The sequence below is a fragment of the Tachypleus tridentatus genome, chromosome 11, assembly GCF_004210375.1.
Source record: "Tachypleus tridentatus isolate NWPU-2018 chromosome 11, ASM421037v1, whole genome shotgun sequence".
Classification (NCBI taxonomy): Eukaryota; Metazoa; Arthropoda; class Merostomata; order Xiphosura; family Limulidae; genus Tachypleus; species Tachypleus tridentatus.
Genome location: NC_134835.1, coordinates 13075738 through 13095121, shown reverse-complemented (window position 1 = coordinate 13095121; position 19384 = coordinate 13075738). Strand labels below are relative to the sequence as shown.

The following is a 19384-nucleotide window of genomic DNA, read 5'->3' as shown; positions in this document are numbered from 1 at the left end:
CAATCCAGACATGATAACAAAATTAATTATTTAGTTCAGAATACTGTTTGTTGGCAAAAAAATTTACAGGAAATTACCACAAAATCATTGTAAAAACATTTACATCTATGAAAACAGAAATCGAAGTTACATTTTCTATTATTAAATATTGCTGGAAGGTTGTTTTTAAATTGTGTTGTTGTTGAATTTCGCCCTAAAATGCTCGAATGCTATCTGGTTAAAGAACCCTCTTATAGAACCATAGGAAAGGAAGTTAACAAACATTCACCATCACCAACGCTAACAGTCCCAAATTTAGGAGTGATAAAACAGAGAGGATGGAGCTTGTATAATTTTAACATATAGTAAGAAATAAACATTGCTATAATATTCCTGACTTTCCTTCTCAGTTGTATTTCTGAAGTAACGTATTTAGTTGAACAAAATGGTTATCTCACGTCTTTTCTTTCTCATTGTATCCAATAATTTTGTCTCTTTGAAATATCATGAAACTCAAACGATTGTTCTCTGAATTAAGAAAGTAATAACTACAAAATAATTACCAATTATTTATTTTAATTCTTTAGGCAAACCACGTCCGTCTGTGACCTGGTGGCGAGATTACGCTCTTTTGGATGACAACTACACATTTGAGCTCGGAGATGTTGTTCAAAATAAGTTAACAATTGACAAACTCCACCGACATGACCTATTAGCGGTGTTAACCTGCCAAGCATCTAATAACAACATCACTGTACCTGCATCTAACGCCATAACAGTTGATCTCAACTGTAAGTATTATTGTAAATCTCTGTACACCCAAACCAAACGCGTTGCTTACATTAAATCAATATATGAAGCTTATTGTTTGTTTGTTTGTTTTTTTAAGTTCGCGCAAAACTACTCGAGGGCTATCTGCTCTAGCCGTCCCTAATTTAGTAGTGTTAGACTAGAGGGAAGGCAGCTAGTCATCACCATCCACTTAAAACTCTTGAGCTACTCTTTTACCAACGAATAGTGGGATTTACCGTATCATTATAACGACCCCACGGCTGAAAGGGCAAGCATGTTTAGTGCGACCGGGAGTCGAATCCGCGACCCTCGGATTACGAGTCGAACGCCTTAACACACTTGGCTATACCGGCCCTATGAGACTTATTTTATTTGCTTCGTTTTCCCAAGTAGCACTGATGAGTTTTGGATTCTGTTCAAGTTGCATTGGCAAATTACACAGTCAGTAAGTTTCTACATTATATCTTCTTCTTGAAATTGACATCTTATGAAAAAATAAATAATTATATGTCATTACAATTAATTTCTGTACTACTAAATAGAATTTATTATTGGATATGTAACTACTGATTTGAATTATAAGTATTGTTGTAATATTTTATATTATTAGGATTTATATATAAAAAAACGAAGTTTTGTTACATTATATTGTTTGACAATGATACCAGTGTGCTATGTCATGACATCTCTTAAATCAAACAAACTATATTTTCTGTAAATGTTTTAATATATTATTTGACAGTGAAACCAGTAAAATCAGTCATTATCGTTTAAAACACCTGTAGTTACTGATAAATGTTTTAATATATTATTTGACAGTGAAACCAGTAAAATCAGTCATTATCGTTTAAAACACCTGTAGTTACTGATAAATGTTTTAATATATTATTTGACAGTGAAACCAGTAAAATCAGTCATTATCGTTTAAAACACCTGTAGTTACTGATAAATGTTTTAATATATTATTTGACAGTGAAACCAGTAAAAGCAGTCATCACACCGACTAAAATCCTATAGTTGCTGATAAAGAAACTGAACTGACATGTGCAGGAAAAGGATCCCGTCCGGCTGGAAAAATCACGTGGTGGAAAGGGACTCAGCAAATGCAAAATACACGAGAAACTATTATTCCTAACGGAGTTATCAGTAGTGTATTGACCTTTACGCCATCTATTGACGATAACAGAAAGTATTTGTCATGTCGGGTTGAAAACCTTTTAATTCGTGGAAGCGCGGTTGAAGACGGCTGGAAACTGGATGTGCAATGTATAGAATTATTTTATATAAGACACTTTTGTTATGTGAATATTTGAAATGTAACCACCTAACTAGCACGATATATACCTAAACGCACACAGATTTTGATTGTAATTATCGTTTCGTGTATTTACATCAGGTACGAAAAATATATATGTGAAAACGGCTTGTTTTGGTTGAGAAAATTTTTTATGTAGAGGAGCGAACAACGTTTCGATCTTCTTCGGTCATCGTCAGGTTCACAAAGAAAGAAAGAGGTAACTGACCAATAGCTGACCACATCGTGTAACTGAGTATAGGAATGTAGAGGGCGTGCTTAGATGTTTGATTATATTTATTAATATGGGTATAAAGGTGTTCCTTTGTATTGGTTTGTTTTGGGTTTAAGTTGTTGTATAAGTAAGGCTTCTTTAATTTTGTGTTTGTTTATGTTTGTTTCTTTATTTAGTATTTGAGTGTTTTCTATGGTTATGTTGTGTTTATTTGACTTGCAGTGTTCGAAAACGTGTGACGGTGACTTTGAGAACCTGACGATGACCAAAGAAGATCGAAACGTTCTTAGCTTCTCTACATAATGCTTTCTCTATCCATACCAGCCGGTTTTACATATATATTTTTCTCTACAAGTGGGTTTTCTCGTCATCACTGATTAGGTACGAGATATAAAATTAATCTTAAATAAATCCAGTCCAAGTACATTTTACACTTACTGATCATAAGAGACTATTTATTAGAGTATTATATGTTATAAACCAGAGAACAGTAAATAACCTGTGGTTTATTTACTGCTATGAAATTTGATTAATCTAATTAATTAACCTGTTCAGTGCCGTGGACGAGATAACTCGCCCAAGCTGATCGGTAACACAGTGCCACGGACGGGTTAATTCGTTTTCAACAATACCTAACTTCAACGCTAGATGTCAGCACCATATATGCATTTGACCTACTTACAAATTATTTCACTTTCGATCCAAAATGACGTCACGAAAAAGTTACAAAATGAAGAAGCATTAGAGTTGCATTGTAGCAGCTGAAATACTTGGCAGTTAAGAGGTTAAGGCTATTTCACGTACTATGGTGTACTTTTTTATTCCAGATCCCCCCCAAGTGACTCTTCAACTTGGAACTAACCTGAAGGTAACGAACATACAGGAAGGAAATGACGTATACTTTGAGTGTAACATTAGAGCTAACCCTTGGATCCACGAAATAAGCTGGCAGTTTGAAGGTCAGGATCTCACAACGAATACGTCAGCTGGCGTCATCATTAGCAACCAATCACTGGTGTTACAGAAAGTGCAGCGACAATATAGAGGGCGCTTCACCTGTTCTTGCAGTAATAACCAAGGTCTAGGGATTAGTAATGAAATATTTCTAAAGGTTCAGTGTACGTTTCTTTTTTTAGGACATCAGAATATTTAAGACTACAGTCAATATTGTATCTTTAAGGAAAATCTTAATAAACAAGGTAAATGTTGTCTTTCTTAAACTTTAATAATCCAATGAGAGGTAATTCTTCTGTGAAATGTAACATTACTCATGACTTAATATTTTTCACACGATAAGACAGATAAATTGTGAATGTAATTTAAATAAAATATTTTAGATTGTTTGGTAACTTAAAATAGTTTTATTTCTACCTAAACATTTTGATCATATTAGGACAGCAATTTATTACTATACAGTTTGGAGATAAAAAAAAAAGCTAACATGCGTGTAATAAGGGAAAACACATCATTAGCACACATAGGAAATATATTTTTTTCTTCACTTTGTACACAGATGCTCCGTTATGCAAACCAGGACAAAAGATCATATACGGTGTTGCCAAATACGAACCAGTCGAGGTGTTATGTGAACTCGACGCTGACCCCAATGACGTCACCTTCCACTGGCGTTTCAATAGTTCATACAAGAGGTCAAATAAAATCTTGTATTCTGTTGAGCGGGCAAAGAGCAAAGCAACTTATAACCCAGAATCAGACGAAGATTATGGAAAACTTCTCTGCTGGGGGACAAACAATATAGGAATTCAGAGACAACCTTGTATTTTTACTGTGGTCCCTGCAGGTGAGTGTTAAATGAATATCACATGAACTAAAACATTCAATACATATCAGTAAACGATAAACATGACGTGGAGATTGTTTGTTTGTTTTTTAATTTCGCACAAAGCTACTCGAGGGCTATCTGTGCTAGCCATCCCTAATTGACCGTCACATTATAAAGCCCCCACGGCTGAAAGGGCGTGCATGTTTGGTGCAACGGGGATTCGAAACCCTGAGCTTCAGTTTACGAGTCGAACGCCTTAACCCACCTGGCCGTACCGGGCCACGTAAATATGAAAAAAATTATGGTAATCCAACCAGCAACCTCTCGGTGATGAATGCTAACATACGTGTAGAATTACTCAATGGGTTTTGGCACAAACTCTTTGAATGATAATAGAGTTACTTCAAATTAAAGAAATTAAAATAACAACGTTTTATTAATTCTTACTCTAACTGTGATTTCTAACTGTGATTAGATGAATCACACTCGATTAACAGTTACGACAGAAAGTGTTCGTACCCCTGCGTCGTGAGTAGTTTTTTCCTCATAACGTAACACGTATAACGAGTATGATAATAAAAGTACAGTATATTATAAATATTATACTAACAGATATCTACATAAGTTTTTATGTAAATTGAACGACAAATAAACTATTTATAAACAAATAACCAAACATAGAAGATGCAGAGAGTGCTCGTGAGTCTACTTTGATGGTCAGTTGTTTCAGGTGAATTACTTGGCGCAATCTCTCCTCATAGCCCTCCATGATCGTTTGACAGTACTCGACTGGTATTTTCTTCCATTCTTCTTTACAAAAGGCCTTTAACTCTTGCAACTTTTTCGGATGACGCTGATGAACCCTGGTCTCAACTCATGCCAAACGTTTTCAGTTGGGTTGAGATCGGGTGACTGCGATGGCCACTCCAGAACGCTTATATGGTTCCTCTGCAACCAGGATTGCACATATTTCGTTGTGTGCTTAGAGTCATTGTCGTGCTGGAAGATCCAACGACGCCCAAGCCGCAAGTTCCGAGCATCATTCTTGATATAAGTGCCTAATATATCAACGTACTCTTCTTTTTTTCATGATTCCGTTGACGCGGTGAAGGCTGATTACACCAGAAAAGCTGAAGGAACCCCATAGCATGATCGAGCCACCTCCGTGTTTAACTGTAGGGACGGTGTTCTTTGGAAGACTTCGTTTCCCCTACTTACGGAAAATATAGCGAACATCATTGTGCCCGAAAAACTCGATTTTAGTCTCGTCTGACCAAAGAATACTCTTCCAATAGGTAAAGGGTTTATCTACATGCATTCTTGCATACCTCAATCGTGCTTCTAAATGAACAGGCTTTAAATATGGAATTCTACGAGGACAGCACGCTTTGAGCCCAGAAGAGCGTAACATGTTCGTAACTACAGAGGTGCTTACTTCAGAAACTGGACGCCCCACTAAAATTCCAGAGAGAACCAAAAGGAAAGTTCTCAGAGAAGTTAGTAGGAACCTTCCTTTTGGTTCTCCCTGAAATTTTGGTAGGGCGTTCGGAACGAGGGAGGTTAGCATCTGTAAGCTTAAACTTGACAATTATGCTTTGAACAGTAGATTTCAGCACATTAAGTTGTGTAGCAATACCGGAAAGAGACACACGAAACTTGTATTTTACAATAATTCGGTTTTTTAAATCACTGGACAGTTGTTTCCTGTTCACCATGATGACCAAACAGATAATGATGGAGACGGCGCTAAATTGCCGGAAGTACATTTTTTGCTTGCTAAATTACAATAATTATGAACCCAGTGTCTAGTTCTGGAATGGTAAAATGTAGTTTATTCGCCAAACTAGACAAAATGTTTTACAGGAATATTAGTTTTTTCACACGTTCTGAACTGTACGAACACTTTCTGCTCCTTCTATGTTTGGTTATTTGTTTATAAACAGTTTATTTGTCGTTTAATTTACATAACAATTTTGTAGATGTGTGCTAGTATAATATTTATAATATACCTTACTTCTATTAGCCTACTTGTATTGTTTTTAAGTTATGAGCAAATAAACACTCGGGACGCATGGGTACGAACACTTTCTGTCGTAACTGTATTTATTATATCTCTTAATACAAAAGTTGTTCCTGCAAATTATTCAATAAATAACGATTATACCGTAAATATTTTTGCTGTATCTCAGCTGACCTTACTAGCACTGTTCTTGTTAACACTAAATACTGTGTGTGTTTAACACATAGCGAAGCCACATGGGGCTATCTGCTGAGCCCCCCGAGGGGAATCGAACCCCTGATTTTAGCGTTGTAAATCCGTAGACTTACAGCTATACTAGCGGGTGACCACTAAATATTGCAGACATTCTATGGCTGACATATTATTAAATACACGTCTTGGTTTTCACTAGTAAGTTAGTAACTTCTTGGATATATTTAGTTTGCTCTTAACATTGAAGTTTACCATAAAATGTAGCTCTTTCGTAAATAAAACATGGTGGGTTATGTTGTTAAACAGCATTTCATATCAATCTAATTAAAAAGCGAGAATTTCACATCCAAGTAAAATCTGAACATATTTAACATGTTAATGTTAGCTGAAGACAAATCGAATGTTAGAAAACTTCACCTTAATCAGAGTACATTTAAATCGTTCGAAATGAACAATACCTGCCTATAAAGCTCTTATCAATAATATTGCTAAGTATTACTTGAATAAGTCACACAATAATATTAAACCTGTGTTGGTATACAAACAGAGTAAGAATACCGAGACAATCTTGTGTTTTTAATATTGTTCCTACGAGATAGTATTAATTAAATATCACATACATTAAAACAGTAAATTAAAATATTATACAAGACACAGGAAAATATACAATAACTATTCTGTAACAAATGTAAAAATGAATTAAACAAATATAAAGAAATTTTACTAAGATTTTTCGAATAACTATTTTTAGTTGTGAATAAGGTCGTTTAACAACTTCGAACTACTTTTTGTGGATGTATACCTTACCGCATATAAAGGTTTGTTTGGAACGTGATAGCTACAGTAGACTTAATGGCTCGTGGTTGGGAGTTGTATTAGTTAATTTAGACAACTGGATGGAACCTTTCATACTAGCATAATTCGTGTCCTGGGCTGCCAGTTAGTGCCTTTTTTCCATAATGGGGCCTGGTTCTTTACTTTGGAGAGCAGCCACCTACCCGCAACTGTCTGCATGCAGTGAAGGATGATATAGGTGTGGGACGTCGTAGGCTTGAGCACCTTCATCTCGCTCTCCTTATTTCTATTTCTATTCTATCGATAATCTTTATTTCTTATGTAAGACTGGTGAATGGAGGTTAAGCCTGATAGACGATGTATCCCCACCGTTTTGTGGGTCCTATTTCTTCTGTTACCTCTAAGACCTAGGATACATTTTATACCCTATATTATACTTTGTATCCTGGGATGCTTTCAGTTTGTGCAGCATTTTTATTTTATTTTTTTCGTCTTGTTTTATAAATTATAACAAATTAACATTAGTCAGAGGTTTGGATTTGCTGTTCATAACAAGGTTTTGTTTTATTTTACTTAACTGTATCACTATAAATATTATCACTAGGAAATGTATATATAAATATATATATGTATATATATCATTGAATATATACTTAAAACACCTAACGCCTTCCAGTGGCTAATTGATACGTCTGAAGGCTTATAACGTTAAAAATCAGGTTTCGACATCGTTGGTGGACACTTCACAAAAGTGCCCATTGTGCACGCTTAACGAAAGCACAAACAGTTCTGCTGGCGTCTTCTCGGGGTCTTAAAGGTTACGGTTTGATTCCTGTTCTAACAACGTTTCTGTCTGAAGCGTCAGTAATGTAGTCTGTGAATATAATTTGCATATATTACACATTATATGAAAATGAATTTACAGCTTTCTAAGGAATACACAAATATACATATGCAGTAAGGTTTGTTATACTGTAATATCGTAGGCGAAGAATGATGTGTTGGTTCCGATATTTTGTGTAAGATTTTGTATTTTTCTGTGATACAGGAATGTTATCGTTATCTTGTTGTCTTCAGTAAGGTTTATTGCACTGTTGTTTAATAAAATAATATTATATTTTTCATGTTGGATTTAGTAAGTTTTATTGTATTATTGTTTAACAGTTCCCCGCTAGTACAGCGGTGAGTCTACGGATTTACAACGCTAAAATTAGGGGTTCGATTCCCCTCGATGGATTCGGCAACACACACGCTGTGTAATAGAAATAACACTTTGTTTTATCCTGTTATTTTGAACGAGATGTATTGCACTGTTATGCAATAGAAGGCGAATGCTATGATTTATAATCTTGCATTTTTTTATAGGCCCTCCAGATTCGCTTCGCAACTGCTCCTTACTCAATCAGACTGAAGATTTAATTTCTGTACAATGTCTTGAAGGATATGACGGCGGTATGTCGCAGCGCTTCCTGGTGGAGGTTTATACTGCAGATCGGAGAACTCTTCTAACTAATATATCGTCAACAATACCGTTGTTCGTCGTAGAAAATCTTCCTTCTGGCACTGATTTGATTTTGTATATTTATGCGACAAACCTTAAGGGTAGAAGTTCTCCAATGATGATGTCTACTTCTACACAGCGGCCTGCTGAAAAATTAACCCGAAAAGGTTAGTGGTTCTGTCTGTAACAGATTACAAGACAAAACATGGAGGGAATCTGTTATATACTAATATTACAAAGATTACGGTGTCTGTATTAAAGGATATCTCAACTGACAGTTACGAATGTAAAACTACTGAAATAGGGTTAAGCCCAACCTACTCTATGAGAACTAATCGGTTATAATACTCAAACGTTGACAAGACGCCTCCGCTAGTGCACCGGTAAGTCAACGGATTTACGACGCAAAAATGAGGGGTTCGTTTCCTCTCGGTTGGTTCGACAGATAGCTCGATGTGGCTTTGCTATAAGAAAACACACATACACAGTGTTTCTACAACAATTTACATTTTCAGTAGTACATTATGACGAATAAACGTATTAATAAAAGAGATATATTATAACAGAATAAATAAACAAAATAACCTAGTGGGGAAGCCCTAATAAAGTGTTACAATAGGACAAAATAACACAATAATATAGTTAAGGTAACACAATAATATAGTTAAGGTAACACTATAATACAGTTAAGGTAACACAATAATATAGATAAGGTAACACAATAATGAAGTTAAGGTAACACAATAATATAGTTAAAAAGCCCTAATAAAGTGTTACAACAAAACTTAAAAACACAATAATATATAATTACAGTTCCACAGCGCAGGATTAGAACAGACTCACAAACTTTATAATAAAAGCTCCCCTAGCGACTGTTAAGACATACTCAAACTAATGATAGAATTAAATAGCGCAGTTAATGGATAATGCATATTACTTAGACATAGTAACAGTATTTAAGTTACCACAACGGATGGATACTACAGTACGCTCTATCTCATGAATAAAACAATAATAAAAAATAAAAGTAAATTTATTTCTGCAGGTTCCCTAAAATGTTCTGTTTCAAGAATAAATACAACCAAAATCAAGATGACAAATAATTCTGATTCCTAGTTTTGAAGTCCATATTTTTAATGCACTGTTGTCGCCTTCGGACTGCATAATATTTCTCGTCTTTAAAGCATGCGCACATGTTATTGAAGTCACGACCGTGCACACTGTAACGTTATATGTACCTTCTGACTGACTGACAGACAACGCGCGACTGAGTAAATTACAATAAAGGAAATGAAATACCACAATGATATAACCTTTAGTAAACAGCACAATTAAACTGTGAAACACAGCATATTTAACAACAGCTTATGTATAAATATAGTCAGATGTTTCGAAACAGTTATCTCTAAAGAATCATTTTGCTCTAAGTATAGATTTTATTTATATATATTTGTTGTTGTTAATGGGTTTGTGTTTTCTTTTGATTTTAGGTAAATGGACATCGTTTATTCATACACTTTATACTTCTGTCTATATGCATTACGTAATTTTAAACAGTTTAGTTTTTGTAAAAAAATCGTTGTTATAATATACTCTTCAAAAAAAGAAACGCAAACGGCAAAATTTGAGACATATTGTTAACAAGTTTATTCCGGGTAGTTCTGTATGACATGTGTGAAACTTTGCACATTCACTGCTGAACATCCAAAGTCTGCAAAGGCGAAGTCCACGCTCACTAGTTGAAGTTTAACGTCACTCAACGTCAATAACGAGCATCAATAACTGCTTGGCATCTCCTGCCCATGGAAGCGATGAAATGACGAATCACATCCTATGGAATGGCTGTTCTACCTGCAAAGCTGAGGTAGAGTCTGCGGTTGAGGTTGTCGCCGGTCCAACTCGTCCCAAAGATGTTCGATGGGGTTTAAATCTGGTGATCTGGAGGGCCAGGGAAGAACGTTGATGTTGTGGTGTCTCAAGAAGACAGTGGTGAGTCGGGCTGTGTGAGGACGGGCGTTGTCATGTTGAAACGTCGTTGGCGTTCACCATGATGGGTTGCACATGGGGCCTAAGAATCTCGTCGACGGTTGCGTACGGTCTGATCGGAAATCCTACGCAGCCCTGGTATGGTTGATGCAGTAGACGTCGCATAGGTGGTCCTATCCCGAAGGTGACGTAACCGGATGTAGCGATCTTGTACGGGCGTGGTCACACGAGGTCTGCCAGATCGTGGACGGTCACAAGTTGATCCATGTTGTTGGTGACGATTCCATAGCCTTGTGATGGTGCTTGGGTGGACATTCACAGCTCTGGCAACATCTGATCGAGATTCGCCTGCTTCCAAGCGACCAATGGCGTTGTTGCGTTGTGCTTCAGTCAGTCTTGGCGTAACTGTATTGCGTGTCGGTGGCTTAACACTGAGCTATGGAAACCGAGAACCCGTCACTTTTATAGGGAGTTTGCACATGTTGCACTTGCAGAACATGCAGATCTCTCAAACAAATTTATTGGACACGAATGCGTTTTGGCACAAAAGTGCACATCTTTTATTGTCATTTTGGTCTGAGAATCAGTGCCTTAACACGTGTAACATCACATACTCTGAGCTTGTAACGTTATTACATATATTTCTTTTTAGAATAACAAAAATATCCCTTTTGCGTTTCTTTTGTTGAAGAATATATATTACTAGGACTACTTCAATATGAAAGTACACTAAAAGTATAAAATATCAGTAAAAATGTCTACTTCGATAGCTGTGTTTTCAAATAACTCGTTTCAGTATTAATTTGTGATTTTTATTGTTTTTTTTGTGTGTAAATTACGGTCGTTTATAAATATTACACCAGCGCAATTTATTTATAATTACAATATACAGTTGGTAAGACCAATATGATTTATTTTGATCTATATCTTGCATGTTTTCTTACAGGAAATGATCGAGCTAAGATTGTCATACGCCCGTTTCTAGCATTTCTTATAGCTACTGTGATTGCTTTAATTATCATTACTCTAGTGTTAGCCATATTCATCCGATATAAAAAGAAGAGAGCAAGTGAAGGTTAGTTTCAAAGATGAATAATTTTATTTCAATAAGTAAAAAGTGCTGAAATTATCAAATGTGTTCTATTTGTATTGTATAAAACAATTGTTCTCGCGTCTTGTAGAACTCAACTATTTTTATATAATATTGTTATCCAAACAAAAACTTTATTAAATAATATATTGTCAAATAGACTAAATGTTGATATTTTAACAATCGTTCAATAGTTATTGCTATAATTTCAACGGCTCCCACTGGTACAGCGGTAAGTTACCGACTTACAACGCTAAACTCCGGGGTTCGATTCCCTCGATGTACTCAGCAGGTAGTCCGATGTGGCTTTGCTGCAAGAAAACACACGCACACTGATTTCAAGGCGTAGAACAACAGTGACTGAGATCGTGCCGAGTTTACATTATTATGAACAAATATTCAAATAGGGGCTATTTTCTGTTCATTTTCTATATTAAATATGGTGTTAAACTTTTCTCAACCCGAAATCATCTGTTCTTACTTAGTGGGTGTATTCCAACCGTGAAATATATACAACAGTGATGCTACTTGGTGGGTGTATACCAACCGTGAAATATATACAACAGTAATGCTACTTGGTGGGTGTATTCCAACCGTTAGAAGTATATAGAACAGTGGTGTTACTTATTGTGTGCATACCAACTGTTAGAACATGTACAACGGTGCCGTTACTTACTGGATGTATATCAACCGTTAAAAACATACACAACAGTAGTGTTACTTATTGGGTGTATTCCAACTGTTAGAAACGTATACAACAGTGATGCTACTTATTGGATGTATTCCAACTGTTAGAAACGTATACAACAGTGATGCTACTTATTGGATGTATTCCAACCGTTAGAAGCATTTACAACAGTGGTGTTGACAGGTTGTAGACGTTTTAAATTCAGATTAGGCACAATACAAGTTAACTTATTTTAGTGTATTGTTAACCTGATTTTAATCTATAATTTTTTATGTTAATTCTGGCCTCTACAACTATGAACAGTTAGTTGGCCTTAGAATGTTGAAAACATTACATGATTCTACGAATACATTCAACATGGTTTTCTTATTTTCCTCACAACAGGAAAAAAAAGGAAGAGACACCAACAAGAAATGTAAGTTATAAAATAGAAAGTTTATGAATCATATAACGTGGACTATGAATCATATAACATAAACTGTGTCTTTATATATTATATAGTCGAGTTTTGTTTGGATTTTTTTATGTTTATTTATGAGAAAAGCCATTAACAAATTAAAGTTATCTCGTGATTAACTAAATACCAGAGTCACTAAAATGTTCATGGACAACTATTTAAGTTCCCTGTGAATGTAAGAAACTATATTCGTTAAAACCGTGATTTCAGTAAGCATTGTCACCGACAGTACAGGAATCCCGTCTACACATTACAGTCAGCTGCATTGAAGTCGTTAATGGTCAACATCTTTCTTGATAGAATATACTCTATTCGTCATCCGCTACTTCGTGAATTTCCAGATGGTCTCTTCCAGAAGTTAATGATGCATTAGTTATATATAGACCTAGAAACGTTCGCTTTCCTCGAAAACGAGCCGAGTTTTGGTTTTGTTATTCATGGCGTAGCTACTTGTGCCATCTGCCGGAGATGACTGTTAAAAAATAAATTAGTCATTGCTCTGCTACAATTTCTAAAATGAGTTCGATAAAGATTTTTCAACATCCGGGAATTTTGCTAATCTTAATCGACTGTAGTGTAGCAATAATAAGTAAGAAAATTGATACTTAGAAGTCTATGATTTTACATTAATAATCAACGTTATGCTTCTGATAAAACATACCAGTAATTATTCAGCTTTGCATTCAACAACAACAACAAAACATTCATTGTTCGTATACAATAATAATGTTATTGGACAGTATCTCAGAGGTGAGACAAAGAAAACTGAGAACTGTTGTCTCAGGTTAAAATTTTGAAAAAGATAAAAGTGAAGGATCAGTTAGATAACGTTCCGAAGTGTTCCCTGAACCGACACGACCTCGACTGTAGGATTCTCTTGTTTACATGCTCAGTACGTATCACATTTTAAGGCCTAAATATTCACAAAACCAAAATATGTATTCCTACTTAGGGCTACCTCTGAAGTAAAAGTTCTTTTTCAAGGATTTTTTTAAAGATTTCCGTCTCTCCTCTTGATTGATGGTGTCTACAGTCTAAGTGTCGATTTAAAAAAAAAATGTCAGATGGTTTTTAAGAGAGAAAATGGTCAGTGGTTTTTAAGAGATAGGTTGTTGTCGCTGGTAGGTACGTTTAAAACTTTTTATCTCGAAGAAGTTCTGTCGTTTATTTTATTTGATGATCGATAATTTGACAATCACTTAGAGTAATCTATCACACAGAGGTAGATAAGTTGACAGGGTCAGTGTTGAGAGTTTTATGTTCTTGGTCTTTCCTTGTGCGTCCTAATAAACTTTGTTATTGCGGGGATTTTATTATTTGGTAAATTCATTCTTCTCATGCTATCACGAAATCAGTTAAAGTGAAAGATCCAAAACATATCTCGGATAGCGTACGTTTTGTATCTTACTTTCCAAGTAAGCCCGGCATGGCCAGGTGGGTTAAGGCGTTCGACTTGTAATCTGAGAGTCGTGGGTTCGAATCCCGGTCGCACCAAACATGCTTGCCCTTTTAGCCGTAGCGACGTTATAATGTGACGCTCAATCCCTCTATTCGTTGGTAAAAGAGTAGTCCAAGATTTGGCGGTGGGTGATGATGACTAGCTGCCTTCCCTCTAGTCTTACATTGCTAAATTAGGGACGGCTAGAACAGATGGCTCTCGTGTAGCTTTGCGTGAAATTCTAAAAGCAAGGCAAAACTTAACAAAAGTCTAGTTTCTTGATCTAAAGTATAGAAACTTGTGTACCATTTTACTTATCAAAGTTCTTGTTTCTAGGTATGAAATATAGCAGCTTGTTACAATATTATTTAACAATGTTCTTGTTTCTGGATCTAACTTATAGTAATTGTGTGCTCTTTCAGTTAACAACGGTCTTTTTTCTAGGTCTAAAATTTCGCAGTTTGTTTATCATTTCACTTAACAAGGTCCTTGTTTCCAGCTCTAAGATATAACTGTTTGTTTCACATTTTTTGACAAAGTTCTTGTTCCTATGTGATAAATATATATTAGAAGCTTGTGTACCATTTTACTTTGTTTTATCTAACAAGGCTCTTGTTTGTAGACCTGCGACCCCTCTGAAGAAGGTTTTTGATGAACTTGATGATAAATGTCCAGATATTATTCCTGCAAAAAATGTTAACACATCTCGAAATTCAGGTATCAGTTAGTTTTGTTTTGTTTTCTGATATGAACTTCAATTCGATGTATTTCTAGAGAACAAAATAAAAATAAATACTTTATTATTATATGATTAAATAAATAAATAAGTTCCAGAGCGATGATTATTTAACTATTGTTGAACACATTTCCGCTGTGGTCACTCCCCTTAGAACACAAAATCTCGTGCCTTGGTAAAGTTAGGAGGCGCTCGACTCGTAATCTGAGTGTCGCGGGTTCAAATTCCCGTGACACCTAACAATCACGTCCTTTCAGCCGTGGGGGCGTTATAATTGAGGTTCGATTCCATTATTCGTTGGTAAAAAAGTACCCCAAAGGTTGGCGTTGGGTGGTGATCACTAGTTGTCTTCCCTCTCGTTTTACGCTACTATGTTAGAAACGGCTGGCGAAGATAGCTTTTGTGTAGTTTTGTGTGAAATTCAAACTTTTGACACGTTAATTATGGATTTTTGAGCAGTCGTTGGTGTTTAGAATAGTATATATTTAACTCTTTTTACATAATAAATCTCCACGTTCAAACAATCAACCCAGTATACAGATTTGCTATTCGATTTTTGAGATATATTAAGATAAAAACAACGAACTTCATTTTGGTTATGCTTAAAACAAGTAACAAAGAATGGCGCCTGTGTCATTTTCATTAACGTAAGATAGAACTTTCTGTTTTATGGTCAAACAGTAACAAAGAATGGCGCCTGTGTCATTTTCATTAAAGTAAGATAGAACTTACTGTTTTATGGTCAAACAGTAACAAAGAATGGCGCCTGTGTCATTTTCAGTAACGTAAGATAGAACTTTCTGTTTTATGGTCAAACAGTTTGTCTCTGAAAAACAAATGTCTACATACAGAAATCACTCGAGTTTTTAGTTGTTTGATATAAACACATCTTTAACCCACGTGTTTTTGTGACATCCTGAACTTTCATTAGTTATAATTATTTAAAAATAATTTTTAGTTAAATCTACGATTAACACATAATATCTTGTGTCCCTACATGGCCAGTTGGATAAAACACTCGATTCATCATCTGGTAATTTGGGGTTTGAATCCCCATGGCGCCAAACATGCTTGCACTCCCAGCCGTGGGGGCGTTATAATTTCACGGGCAATCCCACTACTCATTGGTAAAATAGTAGCTCAAATGTTGGCGGTGGGTGGTGATGACTAGCTGTCTTATCTCTAGTCTAAAACTACTAGATTAGTGACGGCCGGCGCCAATAGCCTTCGTGCAGCGTTGTAAAAAATGAAAACAAACCAATATCTCGTTTCGAGTTCACATTTTGAATAGTTATGGATTTATAGTTGTCAGCAGTTTGTTTAAATAAAGTGATTTATTTAAAATTAATGAAAATAGTTTTTATTGTTTATAATATCAACATAATACTGACCTCAACTTAAATGTAATAGCGGATTATATATCGTTCGTTTTAAATGTCTTTAAATTTTCTTTTAACCCTAAAATAAGTTTGTTTTTTTTTCCACAACGAATAAGTAATAACTATACTTTAAGCTGAAATGTTAAATTTTCTTAAACGTCCGTTGTCATTAGTTATGTAAAGAAGGACTTTTAATGATTGATTGAATGTTTATGTTATAGCATTTGTCATTCTGATCTGAGTATATATAATTAAAAAAAATAGGCTTAGTTTTATCTTTTGAAACACAGTGCATAGTTCTCAATAAAAACATTATATATATATATACAGTCTTACTGTTCCTGGCCCGGCATGGCCAAGCGTGTTGAGGCGTGCGACTCGTAATCTGAGGGTCGCGGGTTCACATCTGCGTCGCGCCAAACATGCTCGCCCTTTCAGCCGTGGGGGCGTTATAATATGAACGTCAATCCCACTATTCGTTGATAAAAGAGTAGACCAAGAGTTGGCGGTGGGTGGTGATGACTAGCTGCCTTCCCTCTAGTCTTACACTGCAAAATTAGGGACAGCTAGCACAGATAGCCCTCGAATAGCTTTGTGCGAAATTCAAAAACAAACAAACTTTCTGTTCCAATTTATTTTACTAAAATGTATATTGAGGAGATAACGGTAGATACCTGGGAAGCGAGATTTGTAGATTACTGGTGACAGTAAGCGGTACAAATAACAATAACATTTCTTAATGGTCCTATCTCGAGTAATACGAATATAATTGTATCTTGATCGCACACCTTGCGTGCGTCACACATCGCGTGCAGCGAAGCTTTTCGTCCAATGCCAGAATTCATTAGGTCGAACAGAAATAAATTCTCTATCGAAACGTAATTTGTATGTTATTTATAAGATGGAGATTGTTACCGTATAAAATGTCTTATGCTGAGAAAAAACGTGGTTTAGTGATTGATCATTTTTATCTCATTGCGTCACAATGACAATTGTTAATGTATCTTTCTTTACTGGCAATGTTCGAGTTTCCAGTAAGAATAAAATGTATTTTAATTAAGGTAGCATGGATGAACAGGAACAACAATATATGCAACTGAATAAAACCGTGGAAACAAGTTACAATATGAGGTCTCCAAGCAGAAACTATGCAGTGTCTAAGAAATCTCTCTACAATAATCCCGCATGCGTAGCCAACCGTCTCGTGGACTTTTCTTGCCAGAAGGGACTTTCAGTTTCACCGGTGAGAAACTTGAATATATTTGATTATATACGTCACTTGATACCGACAAAAGCAGCTGAATATATGACATTCCTTAAGTTTATGTGTATGGTATTTGATGTAATAAAATGTCTTCGTTGGTAGCTATTAAATATTAACATAATTCTTTTTTGTATCCATGTAAATATGATTATATTTGGATTCATATATATGGAACAGTAACTCGAATTCTAGTTTGTATTAATAAACAATCTAAAACTATAGGAGTTTGTAATATATTTTAGAATATTTATGAAACAAGACTGATTTGTTTGTGTGTCATACTGTGATCACAGTCTCTGAACTTAGGGTTAGTTATTTCGTAGTCTCGCTCGGCATTGTGGGAGACGTTTAGATTCCCTTTTCAAAATTATCTTATATTAAAACGACTTTCAATACACAAATTACATCACACTCATTGCCGATATAAAGTCGCTGTAGAATGGATTTTGCCAAAAACTGTTCACTTATGTAGCATTGAACGTAAAGTGTTCATTTACTCAGTTCATAAGAATGTGTTTATATTGGACGGATTACTGTCGTACTTATTGAATTTGGGTACCAAGACTATCCAGAAAAGAAAATACAAGAACTTGTAGCCCTGCTGTTGTTGTTGTTGTTTTGAATTAGGCACAATGGGCTGTCTGTGCTCTGCCCACCACGCGTATCGAAACTCGGTTTTTTGCGTTGTAAGTCCGCAGACATACCGTTGAGCCACGGAAGGGGCCGTAGCCTTGTTGCGGGATTTTCCACAATTTGAAAATTAATGAGCAAAGAGGTCAACACAAAATCTGACCACGTACCCCAGGAAACAGTACACAACTTATTCAAACGATATTTGTATGGAAATGAACACAATAAAGTTTTGTTAAGAGAAGGCTTCAAGTCATATCTGTCGTTCTATCATTTTCTGCTGTAAGTAGCTGGTGAATAAAACAGATATTTACGCTGCTACCTACGCTGTTAAAGGCTTAGGTATAATGTCACTGACTCAACTCCTGTGCATTTATGTGCACTTAAAAACTGGAGACGAAGAACAGTTATTAACGTAAACTAGATGTATTACTGGAACCAAGTGCTATTTATACATGAGACCTTTACAGCTGAGCACCTTCCAATGAAAACACTGTTGTTTGTCAGATGGTGCATGACCAGACGTGACAGTAGAAACTGTAGATACGGGGTAAGGTTTAACATCATTTAAACATAACGTACAGGATCATCTGAAATTATCCAGGCTCTCTAGTAAGTACAGCTACATTAAGTTTACTTGTTTGTGTTTAAACTATACAATAGATTATCTACGCTATGCTCAGCACATGTATCGAACTTTCAAACTTACTGCTGAGCCACTGTTGAGAAGTGGGGCTCGTTGACGTTTATATATATATTCGTATGATCAAAATACAAACATCATTTTCGTACGTAGCTAATCGATCAATTAATAAATTTTTTTGTTATAAATTTATAGAACGTCACTCTCAAATAATGTAAATAATTCTATAGGAATACAACAACTTAAAACTTGAACATCTTAGTTTTGTAACAAAATGACTTTTATGTTAACAAGACAATCGTTTACGAAAGGGCAATTGTTGTTGTCGAACTCGTTCAAATTTCGTGCTGCTAGTGTGAAAATGGTTAGTTTGAGGACTTGCAACCCTAAAAAAAACAAGGAATTCGATTCTTCGCGGTGGGTATAGTAGATATTCCACTATGGCTTTTCTGTAAAATAAGCAAACAAAATAAACTCACCTT

General features: G+C 35.5%; 1 pseudogene across 1 annotated transcript in view; it reads left to right on the top strand.

The window, feature by feature from the left end:
• LOC143231677 (neural cell adhesion molecule 2-like) overlaps positions 1 to 19384 on the top strand; it is a 166678-nt pseudogene that overhangs the window by 133464 nt on the left and 13830 nt on the right. Inside the window, exons 4-12 of the transcript XR_013017110.1 lie at positions 567 to 770; positions 1745 to 2037; positions 3128 to 3418; positions 3814 to 4101; positions 8456 to 8758; positions 11524 to 11652; positions 12740 to 12770; positions 14873 to 14967; positions 17427 to 17608. The product of XR_013017110.1 is annotated as a neural cell adhesion molecule 2-like (transcript). The remainder of the gene's footprint in view (positions 1 to 566; positions 771 to 1744; positions 2038 to 3127; positions 3419 to 3813; positions 4102 to 8455; positions 8759 to 11523; positions 11653 to 12739; positions 12771 to 14872; positions 14968 to 17426; positions 17609 to 19384) is intronic.